Genomic DNA, 13,169 nt, shown 5'->3' with positions numbered 1-13,169 from the left:
AACAATGGCAAAAAAAAAAAAAAAAGTCTTTTTTCCTGAATGGCTTTTAAAATGACTTCGCTTTCGAAATATCTTTGAAAATGACCAGATTGGAAGCTTTAGCCATTTGGTTATAATAACACTGATGAGTAACAGATGGAACAGGGTCGAACAGGTACTTAAAAGAAAAGTCCACTTTGGGAACAACAAAAAAAAACCCCGAGTTCCACCTTGATTACGTACTTGTGTTGCACACCATGACGGCTACCCCCTTGGGCTGCTTCTATGCACTTGGAAGAGGGGTTTAAAACTTACTTTAAGCCTCTGTGACACACCAGGCAACATAATCTCGCCTGCAGTTGTAACCTTTTCTCTCCTATCAGAATAATATTCCGTTACTTACTCAAATCAAGACAATGAAGAAGACTACGGAAGGTGCAGAGTTAGGCAGTTTGAAGGATTCTTGCTTCCAGCACATTCTTTTTCTCTTCTCCCTTTACCTTTCACTTCACAAAACTATTTGAGCTCCTACCACACGTTAAAAAAACAAACAAACAAAAAAAAAAAACAAAAAAAACAAAACACATAACCCTGTAAAATATTATTTTTGGGCCCTCATCAGATTAATTTTTCCATTTGGATGAGAAGAGCGCCCCCAGCGTGCAAGCACATGGGGGAGCACGTGGCCGGCACCCGGGCCCAAAGCCTCGGCCGTCCGGGGCACGAGGACCTCACCTGCGCCGTGAGGTCAGTCCTCAGCGGTCAAGCAAGTTCATCTCTACAAATCGATTTCATGCGTTTCTCTCAACCTCGTGGCTCGCTCAAAATGCCAAACGCTCAGCTAGTGTTTCAGAAACGGACACCCTGACGGTACCTGCCTGTACCTGCCGGTCCTTTACGGACCAGGCACGGGAAACTGCAGACGGGTTCGAGGACCCTTCCCAGGCCGAGCCACTGTGCAGGGCGGGCTGGTCCGGGCGGGGTCCCCCGGGGTGGGGTCGTCGGGGCGGGGTCCCTGGGGCGCCTCCCCAGGCTCGCTGTGTCCGCGCCGCGCAGCCCGCAGCTCACCTGGGGGCAGGTGCGCGGCCCGGGGGCGGGGCGGGGAGGCCCGGTCCGCGGAGCTCGGCACCCAGGCGGCCGCAGTGCCGGGGGCTAAGGGAACAGCTCGGACCGCAAATGATGGGGAAAAAAAAAAAAACCAAAACCTGGTCCGTGATCTCGTCGTCATCCTTCACTCGGTCAGAGGTAACCGGCCTCGCACTGTGCACCACGCGGACGAAGCTGAGCGGCAAAAGCAGGTGCTACTCCGCAGCCAGGTGGGCGTCGGCTCCGCTCCTCGGGCGTGGCGGGCGGGGCCGTCGGGCGCTCGGAACTCCCCGCCTCCAACTGCCCGGGGCCTCCTCGGGGCGCACCGGGGCCCAGGGCTCCCGACCTCCTGGCGCCCTGCCCCCGCCCAGCCGGGAGAGGCTGAAGGCTGTACCCAGCACAGGTGGCCGCCTCCTACCTACGCAGCCAAGGCTCGGCGCAGCCGGGGGCGAAGCATCTGCACACCCCCGGGTCCAGGCAGCCCCACCTGCGCCCGACGGTCGCGGTCCGCGAGGCCCTGCCCCCGCAAGGCCCGCCCCCGGCTGTCACGTGGCCCGCCCTCCTCCTCGAGGCCCCGCCCACTGGCTGCCACCTGGGCCCACATCTCCGCGAGGACCCCGCCCATCGGCTGTCACGTGACCCACCCGCCCCTCCGCGAGGCCCCGCCCACCGGCTGTCATGTGGCTCCACACCTCTGCAAAGGCCCACCGAATGTCACGTGGCCCCACCCCATCACCCTCTGTAAGGCATCCCACCCGCCTGCTGTCACGTGGCCCACTCGCCCCTCCGCGAGGCCCCGCCCACTGGCTGCCACGTGGGTCCACACCTCCGCGAGGCCCCGCCCACTGGCTGCCACGTGGATCCACACCTCCGCGAGGCCCCGCCCACTGGCTGCCACGTGGATCCACATCTCCGTGAGGACCCCGCCCATCGGCTGTCACGTGACCCCCGCCCCCCCCCCGCGAGGCCCCGCCCACCGGCTGCCACGTGAGTCCACACCTCCGTGAGGCCCCGCCCACTGGCTGTCACGCGGCCCCACCCCATCCCCCTCTGTAAGGCTTCCCACCCGTCTGCTGTCACGTGACCCGCCCACCCTCCTCCGCAAAGGCCCCGCCCACCAGTGGTCACGTGACCCGCCCCTCCACAGAGGCCCCGCCCACCGGCTGCACCTGCCGCCGGCCTCCCCAGGACTTCTGGGTGCGGGGCACGGGTTTTTGTTTGATCTTGAAAAAAAAAAAAAAGTTTGTATTTTTCTTTTCAGGTTCTAAAAGCAATATGATATTTAGGGATGATTTGGAAAATTCGAAAATGACGTACGTAAAATGCAAACGCCCTGCGTGCTAAAGAGAAAACGGAGACGGTGGGTTGTGTCTCTGTGGTCTGCGCATCAGGTGTGAGGCCGACTCCGCACGGGCTCGCGCAGCTTTTATTTTTCAAAGAACAATATTTTCCCGCTGAGGTGCGGGTATGTGGGACTTCAGGACCTGCTCGTGGATGTCCAGGGGGCGGCCGCGTATCTCCCGCACGGTTTAGGGGGAACGTTCAGACACTTGGAGAGGCCCGCGGCGCCCTGGGGATCGCATCCTTCGTCTCATGTCTGTCAGGAATTGTGTGCCCGACGTTTGCTTTTCCTCGTAGTTTAACAAAGCATCTTGGCACCATTTTGTACTGGAGTGCGGTGCCCCTGCAGAAGGACGAAGTGCACTGCGGTGTGCCCGATGGATCCTCACGAAGCGGGCGCGGAGGGGCCAGCAAACCACCAGATGGAGGAAATAGGACGCCCCCAGCACACCAGAAACCCCTCCTAGTTGTTACCTTTTTTTCCTTTTTCTTTTTTTTTTACTTCCCAAAGGTGACGCCTGTCATGGCTTTGAACACAATGGTTTAGTTTTGCCTCTTTTTGAGCTTTATGAAAATAGCCCAGGTGTGGCTTTACAGCCCCATGCTGCCCTTGACGGTGCGTACCTTCCACAAGGTACACTCAAAACGATGAATTTTTAAATATTTTTTTTAAATTTTTTTTTTTTTAATGATAGTCACACAGAGAGAGAGAGGCAGAGACACAGGCAGAGGGAGAAGCAGGCTCCATGCACCGGGAGCCCGACGTGGGATTGGATCCCGGGTCTCCAGGATCACGCCCTGGGCCAAAGGCAGGTACTAAAACGCTGCGCCACCCAGGGATCCCCAAAACGATGAATTTTAAACCGGAAGTCTGCTCCGTCTTCCTCCCTTGACGCTGGATAGCGTTCGTTTTCCACGCCGTTCGGCCTTCCGCTAAAGTCATTTAGTTTCTGCATGTTCTACTGGATGGGTATACCATGATTTTATTTCATTAAAGGAATAAGTAGGGTTTTGTTTTTTTTGGAGGGGGGATTTTTTGGGGGCCGATTTTCCCCAAGCCAGTATGCATCCTCATGGACATCTTTACGTGTTCATTTTGGGGTTGTTTCATTAGGATTATTCTCTTGAGCGGGATTTCTAAGTCAAAGAGCATTAACTTTGTAATGTTCCAGTGTCCTGCTGTTATTTATTTTTTTTACTGAAAAATGATGCTAATTTATAGTCGTGCTAGTGCTGGGTGATGGTATATCATTTCAACTTCCCCAGCATCAATTTTTTTCATTTTTGTTAATTTGATAGGTGAGAAAGATTTTCCCATTGATTTTTGTATTTGCGTCTACGGCCATACCACCCTGAACGCGCCCGATCTCGTCTGATTTTTATATTTGCACTTCCTTGATTACCAGTCAAGTTGATTATACATGTCTATTTATTATTAATTTATATTTTTCTTATTACAATTTGGTTATACATGCCTCCTCCCTCCCCCATCTTTCCAAGTTTCGACTTAGTTTCTCCATAAGTTGGCAGCTGCTCTGCTTGAATCCCTTAGGTTAACATCAATGAGTGATGGTCTTTAAGTCAATGACTGGGCTAAATCTCAAGGCTGTCATAGAAATTACTTCAAGGTTGTTTTTTTTGTTTTGTTTTGTTTTTTTTTTTTTAAATATCTGCTGAATCCCTCACTCCATCCCGTAGATGGCAGGAAAGTGTTGGGTGGTTTCAATTTCATTACCTCACCGCAGGAACTAAGGGAGGTAAGTTAGGTTCTTCTACCTTCATATACACCTGGAGAAAATCTCTCGTTCCATAAATGACTTGTGCAGATTGCTGACTGGGGATTTGAACCTGTACCTTCCTATTTAGATCTCTACTTTTAATAATCTTCTGGGCTAAAAGTCTTCCCTCCGTCATCATCACAGATCAAAGTTCAGATTCTGTTCGGCATGCAGTCTATGGACTCAAGACCTGGAACGAGTTCGCAAAACAAAGGAAAAGAGGAAGTAATTGCTGAAGAAGGCAAACAAAGCCTGTGAGATTGATTGACTCTTCAACTCTTTAAATAATCCTAGGAAAGTGAGCCCCCATAGAGATGATGCCACCATCCATGGCCATGCAAGCCGTACATGGCACAAGTCCAGGGAGGGCATCGTCCACATCCATTATGAATGGTATGCTTGGCACCCTTTGGCATTGTGCGGTGCCACCCCTGCATAATCCTCTGTAGCAACTTCTCAATATTCATTTAACTGTTATAATCACAAGTGATTTTCAAATGCAACCGTCAGTGTAAACTAAAAATAGAATAAGTGATGTTGGATTAGAAACCTCTTCTTGAACTTTGCTTTTAGTTGTCAAAACAATTGATAAAAAAGAATTTTGATGCACCAAGAGTCATTATTCCAGAAAATATCAAATAATATTAAAGACAAAAAAATTTGAGGCAACGTCGTCCCTGTAGAAATCTGGTTAGAATACTCTCTGTGCATAAAGACCTCTCCTGTGCCAAAAGAAAGTAGGACATTTTCTTACAAATACCAGGCAAATGCAATACAGATTTTTTAACATCAGTTACCTGGTGGGCCAGTGAAAAGGAAAGTACCCATGTGGATGAGAAAGAGACCATGCAGTTAGCGATGAGTGTTTTGTAGTAGAAGCCGTTTTAGAGACCATCTTGTCTTGCAGTCACCAATTGTGGTTACTTGTTCAGTCACTCAGCCGGAAGTTGGGAGGAAGAATTACTAGAGATTAAGGATGGCCCTAAGTGAAACTACTGCCCGAGGCTCCGTCCAGTTGCTGAAGTTAGGAACCAGGATGATAATCCAGGCATCTTAGTGTTTTGTTTCTAGTTCACCTGCTTTTCCCTCAATCCAACTGAATTGTTAAATATATCACATACTTTAACATTTTGTATACTTCAGTCAATAAGTATTAGGTCATTTTGTTTTCAGGGAGCAGTATGCCATGGTCATGGAAAGAACACTGGATTCAGAACTAAAAGATGGGACTTAAGCTCTTGCATCAGCAAACTGGCCGAGTTTCTTTATCATTTAGACTTTGAATTAATTGATTACTTCGATAACTTTTCTCCTCTAAAACTCTGTGTGTGTGTGTGTGTGTGTGTGTGTGTGCGTATTTAAAATATATAGGAGTGTATATTTTAAAAAGGAAACGTCAAAAAATACTTTCAGGGGCACCTGGGTGGCTCAGTCTGCTAAGTGTCTTCCTTCAGCTCAGGTCATGATCTTTGGTCCTGGGATCAAGCCCTGAGTTGGGCTCCCTATTCGGCAGGGAGTCTGCTTCTCCTTCTGGCCCTCCTCCTGCTTGTGCTCTCTCTCGCCCTCTCTCTCATAAATAAATAAATAAATAAATAAATAAATAAATAAATAAATAAATAAATCTTTTAAAAAAAGGTTTTCATATGAGCAAACTCAAAGTACAAAAATAAACACAAAATACCATATATTTCTTTTTTTTTAAAAAAAGTTTTTATTTAAATTCCAATTAGTCAACATACAGTGTAATATTAGTTTCAGGTGTACAATATTCTATACATCACTTGGTGCTCTTCACAAGTGTGCTCGTTAACCCTCATCACCTACTTCCCCATCCCCCCACCTCCCTACCCCCTGGTAACCACTAGCTTGTTGTCTATAGTTGAGTCTGTTTCTTGGTTTGCCTCTCTCTCTTTTCCCCTTTGCTTATTTGTTTTGTTTCTTAAATTCCACAGGAGTGAAATTATATCCATTATCCACTATAATTATCCATCTATAATTATTAATCCATTTGTCTTTCTCTGACTTATTTTGCTTTGCATAATACTCTCTACCTCCATCCATGTCATTGCAAAGGGCAAGGTTTTATTTTTTGATCACTAATATTCCATTGTATATATATATACATATACATTTATATGTGTATTTATACACACACCACTGCTTTATCCATTCATCAGTAGATGGACACTTGGACTGTTTCCATAATTTGGCTACTGTAGATAACGCTGCTATAAACATCTGGGTGCACGAATCCCTTTGAATTAGTATTTTTGTATTCCTTGGGCTAATACCTCGTAGTGCAATTGCTGGATCGCAGCATAGTTCTACTTTTAACTCTTTGAGGAACCTCCACACTGTGTTCCACAGTGGCTGCACCAGTTTGCATTCCCACCAACAGTCCAATAGGGCTCCCCTCTCTCCACGTCCTCGCCAATGCCTGTTGTTTCTTGTGTTGATAATTTTAGCCATTCTGACAGGTGTGAGGTGATATCTCATGGTACTTTTGATTTGCATTTCCCTGATGATAAGCGACGTGGAGCATCTTTTTATCTGTCTGTTGGCCATTTAGATGTCTTTTGAGAAAGGTCTGTTCATGTCTTCTGCTCATTTTTAAGTTGAATTATTCATTTTGGGGACTGTTGAATATGTTCTTTTTTTAAAAAATATATATTTTATTTATTTATTCATGAGAGACAGAGAGGTAGAAGGAGGAGAAGCAAGCTCCATGCAAGGAGCCCGATGTGGGACTTGATCCTGGGACTTCAGGATCACACCCTGAGAGAAAGGCAGATGCTCAACCACTGAGCCACCCAGAGGTCCCTATAAGTTCTTTATATATTTTGGATTCTAGCCCTTTATCAGCTGTGTCTTCTCCCATTCTGTATTTTTCCTTTTAGTTTTGTTGATTGTTTCCCTCTCTGTGCAAAGGTTTTTAATTTGATGTATTCTCAATAGTTTATTTTTGCTTTTGTTTCCCTTGCCTCAGAAGATATATCTAGGAAAAAAGCTTTTTCCCCCCTTTTTTTATTTTTTAAGATTTTATTTATTTGAGAGAGCACAGAAGTAGGAGTAGACACTCCCACCCCCACTCCCTCCTCACTGAGCAGAGAGCCCTGGGGCTCAATCCCAGGACCCTGAGATCAGGACCTAAGCTGAAGTCAAACCAACTAAGTGACCCAGGCGCCTTTAGAAAGAAGTTTCTATGGCTGATGTCAAAGAAGTTACTGTCTGTGTTCCCTTTTCGGATTTTTTAAGGTTTCCGGTCTCACATATAAGTCTTTAATCCACTTTGAATTTATTTTTGTATATGGTGTAAGAAAGTAGTCCAGTTTCGTTCTTTTGCATGTTACTGTACATTTTCCCAGAACCGTTTGTTGAAGACACAGTCTTTTTGCTATTGGATATTCTTTCCTGCTTTGTCCACAATTTATAATTGTGGATTCATTTCTAAGTTTTCCATTATATTTTACTGATCTATATATCTGTTTTCCTGCCAGGACCACACTGTTTTGATCACTATAGCTTTGTGACATAATTTGAAGTCCAGAATTCTGATGCCTCTAGCTTTGCTTTTCTCTTTCAGGATTGCTTTGGCTATTCGGTGTCTTCTGTGGTTCCACACATAGTTTAGGATTGTTTGTTCTACTTCCGTGAGCAATGCTGTTGGTATTTTGGTAGGGATTGCATTAAATGTGTAGATTGCTTTGGGCAGTATAAACACTTTAAACAATATTCTTCCAATCCATGAGTAAGAAATGTCTTTCCTTTTCTTTGTGTCATCTTCAGTTTCTTTCATCAGTGTTGTACAGTGATTACCTCTTGGGTTTATCTCTAGCTATCTTACTGTTTTTAGTGCGATTATAAATGGGATTGATTCCACAATTTCTCTTTCTTCTTTTTCATTATTGGTGTATAGAAACACAATTAATTTCTGTATGCTGATTTTGTGTCCTGTTCCAGAAGGTTTTTGGTGGAGTCTTTTAGGTTTTCTGTATATATATATATTATCATGTAATCTGCAAATAACAAACGTTTTACTTCTTCCTTCCTGATTTGGATGGCTTTTATTTATTTTTGTTCTCGTCTGATTACTGTGGCTAGGACTTCCAGTACTATGTTAAATGAGTAGCGAGAGTGAACATCCCTGTCTGGTTCCTGACCTTAGAGGAAAAGCTCTGTTTTTCCCCATTATGGGTAATATAAGCCGTGGGTTTTTCATATATGGCCTTTATTATGTTTGAGTTATGTTCCCTCTAAACCTACTTTGTTGAGGATTTTTATCATGAATAGGCATTGTATATTTATTTCTGATACTATCTCTAGTCATTCTTTTACATATACTTTGTAAAATGCCTATTTTATATGTGATAGTAAATATAATAACTTATCAGAGCCAAATAGATTAATGCTCTCTTTTGCACATACAGGGTAATTTCATAATCAGACTTGTCTTTAAGATTCTTTATATTTTTTGTTTTTTGTTTTGTTTTGTTTTTAAGATTCTTTATTTTGATTGGCAAAAATTTTGATACAGAAAATACAAGAAATGTGTTTCCTGTTCTTTGGAATGGGCTTAGCAATCACCTCCTGCTAAAGTGCAAAAGCAATTATCTGCTTTCCCTTACAAACACAAATTGTTTAAGATCTGTCCCTGTCTTGAAGTTACAGGAAAAGCAAATTAATGAGTAGGCTTGATATTGTTGAGCAAATTCAGGGAGTATCCCTGAGGATGCAGGCTGAAGTCTCGTTATTGCATTTGGGACCTTCACCGGCGTGTGGGTGCCCCGTGGAACCTCTGGAGGCAGTTTTGCAAATTCCAGGTATAGCTGCGCTTGGTCAAACAGCTATTAGTTTCTGTTTGGCAATGGGCAGTTTAACTTTCCATCCTTCTTGTGTGTTTTGACATCTCTTTTTTTGTTCCCTGCCCCATCTGCAGTTACGTCATTTGGGGCTATTAAGGCTAAAGCTTAGAAACAATAGTCTTTAGAACAGCAAACTCAGGATTTGAATTTTTCAAAAGAGAATTCAGGAAGCAAATATAATAAAAATAAAAATGTTCACATCAGGACATCTGGGTGGCTCAGCTGTTGAGCATCTGCCTTTGGCTCAGGTCATGATCCCGGGGTCCTGGGCTCGAGTCCCGCATCAGGCTCCCCGCAGGGAGCCTGCTTCTCCCCCTGCCTGTGTCTCTCTGAGCCTCTCTCTCTCTCTGTGTCTCTCATAAATAAATAATACAATCTTTAAAAGAAATGTTCGTGTCTATAAGCATTGGTTTTTATATATAACTGAAAGTTCACATGCTCTTTTCTCTGCCTCAACATAATTTGAGATAAACTTAGATTTCTAGCCTGAATTCAATTTGGATAGGTAAAGCTTCTAGGTCTGGAAAAATTATACCAGACTCTTCTTTCCAATTCTACTTCTGGCTGTGCCTCCTCTGCCCCAGTGAAGCCATCCTCTGGCCCCAGGCCATCTTGGAAGGCATCCCAGGCCTGTTGGTTTTATACTGCCCTTACATGCTTCCTCTGCTGGGTTTTAGGTAGTGGGCAGAGCTGGGCTTATGAACTGGCTCTCAGGAAAACAAACACACACACACTGATTAGTGTGCGTGTCAATTCCACGTATGAATATTCCTACCATGGCCCCTTTTAAGCTACTACCATGAGGTCACTGACATGGCATTGGGAAGAGACGCGTACAGTTTCCTCCCAGGAGCCAGTAAGAGCTGACTCCAGAACACCATGACTGTTTGTTTTTACAGACACCTTCTGAGTTTCAGTCCTAGATATCTCTAGTTTTTTTTTTTTTTTTTTTTTGCCTGCGATCCATTTCTTTCTTTTTTATTTCATTTTTTAAATTTAAATTCGATTTGCCAACCTAGAGTATAACACCCAGTACTCATCCCATCAAGTGCTCTCCTCAGGGCCGTCACTCAGTCACCCCATCACCCCACCCGCCTCCCCTTCTGCAACCCTTTGTGTGTTTCCCAGAGTTAGGAGTCTCTCATGGTTTGTCTCCCTCTCTAATTTTTCCCACTCCAGTTCCTCTCCGTTCCCTTATGGTCCCTTTCACTATTTCTTATATTCCACATATGAATAAAACCAGATGATGATTGTCCTTCTTCGATTGACTTATTTCACTCAGCATGACACCCTCCAGGTTTTTCTTCTTTAATTTTTATGAATTACACTACTAGGAAACAGATACAGGATTTTTTTTTTTTTTTTTTTTTTTTTTTTTTTTTTTTTTGCTAGCTGGTTGGTCCCAAGCCAGGTTTTTTGCATGGTCGTCATTGTCGCTGGATCCCTCTAATTATGCCCTTGCCTTTCCCTTCCCTCATGCTTGTCTACATCACAACACTCCAATCACCAGCACAGGGTGACTCTGTTATTCCTTCTTGTTCCAAAGCATATGGCTGCTTGCTAAATGCCCTCTTTCTGCTTAAGGAAAGCTGCCTATTTTTAGCTCACTTGCAGGACAGACAGCAGACAGGTTCTGAGTTTCATGCATGATAAAGCCTTTCTCTGCTCAGCGTGTTATTTCCATTGATTTCGTTTGATGACTGCATCCTTCAGGAGCCTGGAGCAAGGGAGTGTGATCTTGAAAATCATATGCCTGAGATTTTACAATATTAAGATTCTATTACACCTTAGGAAAATATAACAGATTTTGTATAGATGATGTTTCATCTGTGGGGGAGTAGAGTGAGAGTTCACGAGAAGAACAGGCCCAGACCTGGAGCCCACAAACGCAGCTGTCTTGGTGCATAAATAGGGTGAAATGTGTTCAGATGTACACATATCGTTTTATGTTGATTGTTTTCTAATGTGCCTTTATATTGATAAGTATTAGCGGTGCCACACATAGTCCGTCACTGGGATATAAAGGCTCCTGTACAGTCCTGAGGAGAAATCATCAGGGTGTCCAGGGGCTTCTGTTTCCGTGGACATGTCAACACCTCTAGCGCTAACTCTCTTTTCTATGTCCTCTGCACCTCCATGCCCATATCCTTATTCCTGATTTAGCCATTGGTTTGCTTAGCATTATATTGCATGCATTTCAATTAAATGGATATTTGTACGACCTTTATACTTTCTGAAAGAGCATCAATAAGCATCTCCCATACAACCAAGCATATCTGTATTTTGTTGGTGGTATCCTGATGATGCCTTTTTAAGAAACAAACAAACCCTATCTAAGACCTTTAGAATACAAGGTTTGTAGCTAACAACAACAGCAACAACAAGAACAACAGAATCCTCGCAGTTCTGCTATCCCATTACTGTGTGTTCCTGTTCAAGCCACTGAACTCTGATTCTCTGTTTTTTCAATGGAAAATGAGGAGGCTGAGCTTGGACTTGGACCTGGGTCACTAAGTCCTTTCCTGCTGCATCCCTGAGTTGGTGACTTTCACGGTGGGGCTTTAGGGGTAAAAGGATGAAGTCGTGTTGGGGGCTGATGAGAGGTCCCTGGCGAGGAAATAGAGGCGGTTTTTGAGATGGCTTCTTTCTGACAACATCCTTCACAGTTAAGCTGCTAGATTTAGCAAATAAAATTAGAGGATGCTCAGTTACATTTGGATTTCAGATAATCAATGAATAATTTTTAGTATCTGGATATTACAAATGTTTCATCGGACATACTTACACCAAAATTAGTCGTTGTTTACCTGAAACTCAAATTTAACCTGGTTATACTGTATTTTGTCTGGCAACTCTACACAATGACAGATAACAAGATTTTCTGTCTCGACAAGTTGGGCTGGACAAGTAGGGCATTTTAGCAAAAGGCAGAGCATCAGTTTGTAAAGACAGAGGTGGGTAGTCAGATTTCCATGCAGCATGGGATAAGGAAGGTGTTGCTTTTTCTTTTTTTGCCCAGGTTGTAATACCACTTCTGTGATTAAAAAAAAAACAACAACAACAACAAAAAAACACAACTGCGTGACATTTTCGTACTGACATAAGAAGTCACCAGGGTAAGCCCTGAATAGACCTAAGAACTCTGCATGGAGTTGTAGATAGGAAAGATCAGTTACCATAAGAAGAGAAAGATGAAAGAAATGCTATTAGATTTTTACTCAGAGCAGAAAATACTAATGTTACATGTGGCTCGGGAATCAAATTGAGGGACTTTGTAGTTTGTATATTAAAATGAGGAAAGAAAACTAATAGTAGAAGAATTTAAAAGTTTTAGGAAGAGTTCTATCACTGTCACATTTAAACAGGGCGCTCCCCCAGTATTTTCTTCAGCTTCAGCGGCTTGCAAAAAAACCAAGTCATACGTTTGGGCAGAAGATTATTGCATGGCTCTCTTTTATTAATCTACTGGGTATTTAGTAGGTAGAGCCTACGAACTAGGTAACAGGAGCCACACATTAGATTGTGACTGCTGACATTTCTGTTGTCTACCCACTGGTTGGTGGGCCTGATTACTGATGGCAAGCAAGACATGCCCCAGCTCCTGACCTGTCGGAGGACAACCTTCAACCACATCCAGGTCCCACACGTTCTCTGCCTTTCATGCTGAGAGACTCTCACATACTTCGATGCTCTGTTTTAAAATGGATGTATACATTCCTCCAAGGAGGACACAAATTTTGCCTTCTCTTCCATTTTTCTTTGGAAATTAATCATATATAAGGTATAAATACTTGTACAACAAATACCCAGCTGTGGAATGACTTCATTTTTCATTCATTCGAAATGGTTAATGTAGCACTTGCTCTGGCCTTGCCACTAATGCGAGTGGGAGAAAAAAATAAGTCCACAGAAGATCACAACGTGGTATATGTGCTGATAAAGGGCTAAAGCACAGGATACTGAGGCATTGGCGTGGGGAGAACTAACCTATTGCACCAAGTGCATCATTAGAAAGGATTTCTGCAGGTGATCACTTCCAGACTGAGGCTGAAGAGGTAGGAGGAGGGATTATAAGGAGGAAGAGGGCAGGCTGGGTAGGTAGACAGACACACGTGCTCCAGAC

The sequence above is a fragment of the Vulpes vulpes genome, chromosome 3 (assembly GCF_048418805.1).
Source record: "Vulpes vulpes isolate BD-2025 chromosome 3, VulVul3, whole genome shotgun sequence".
NCBI lineage: Eukaryota > Metazoa > Chordata > Mammalia > Carnivora > Canidae > Vulpes > Vulpes vulpes.
Note: the sequence above shows the minus strand (reverse complement) of the source record.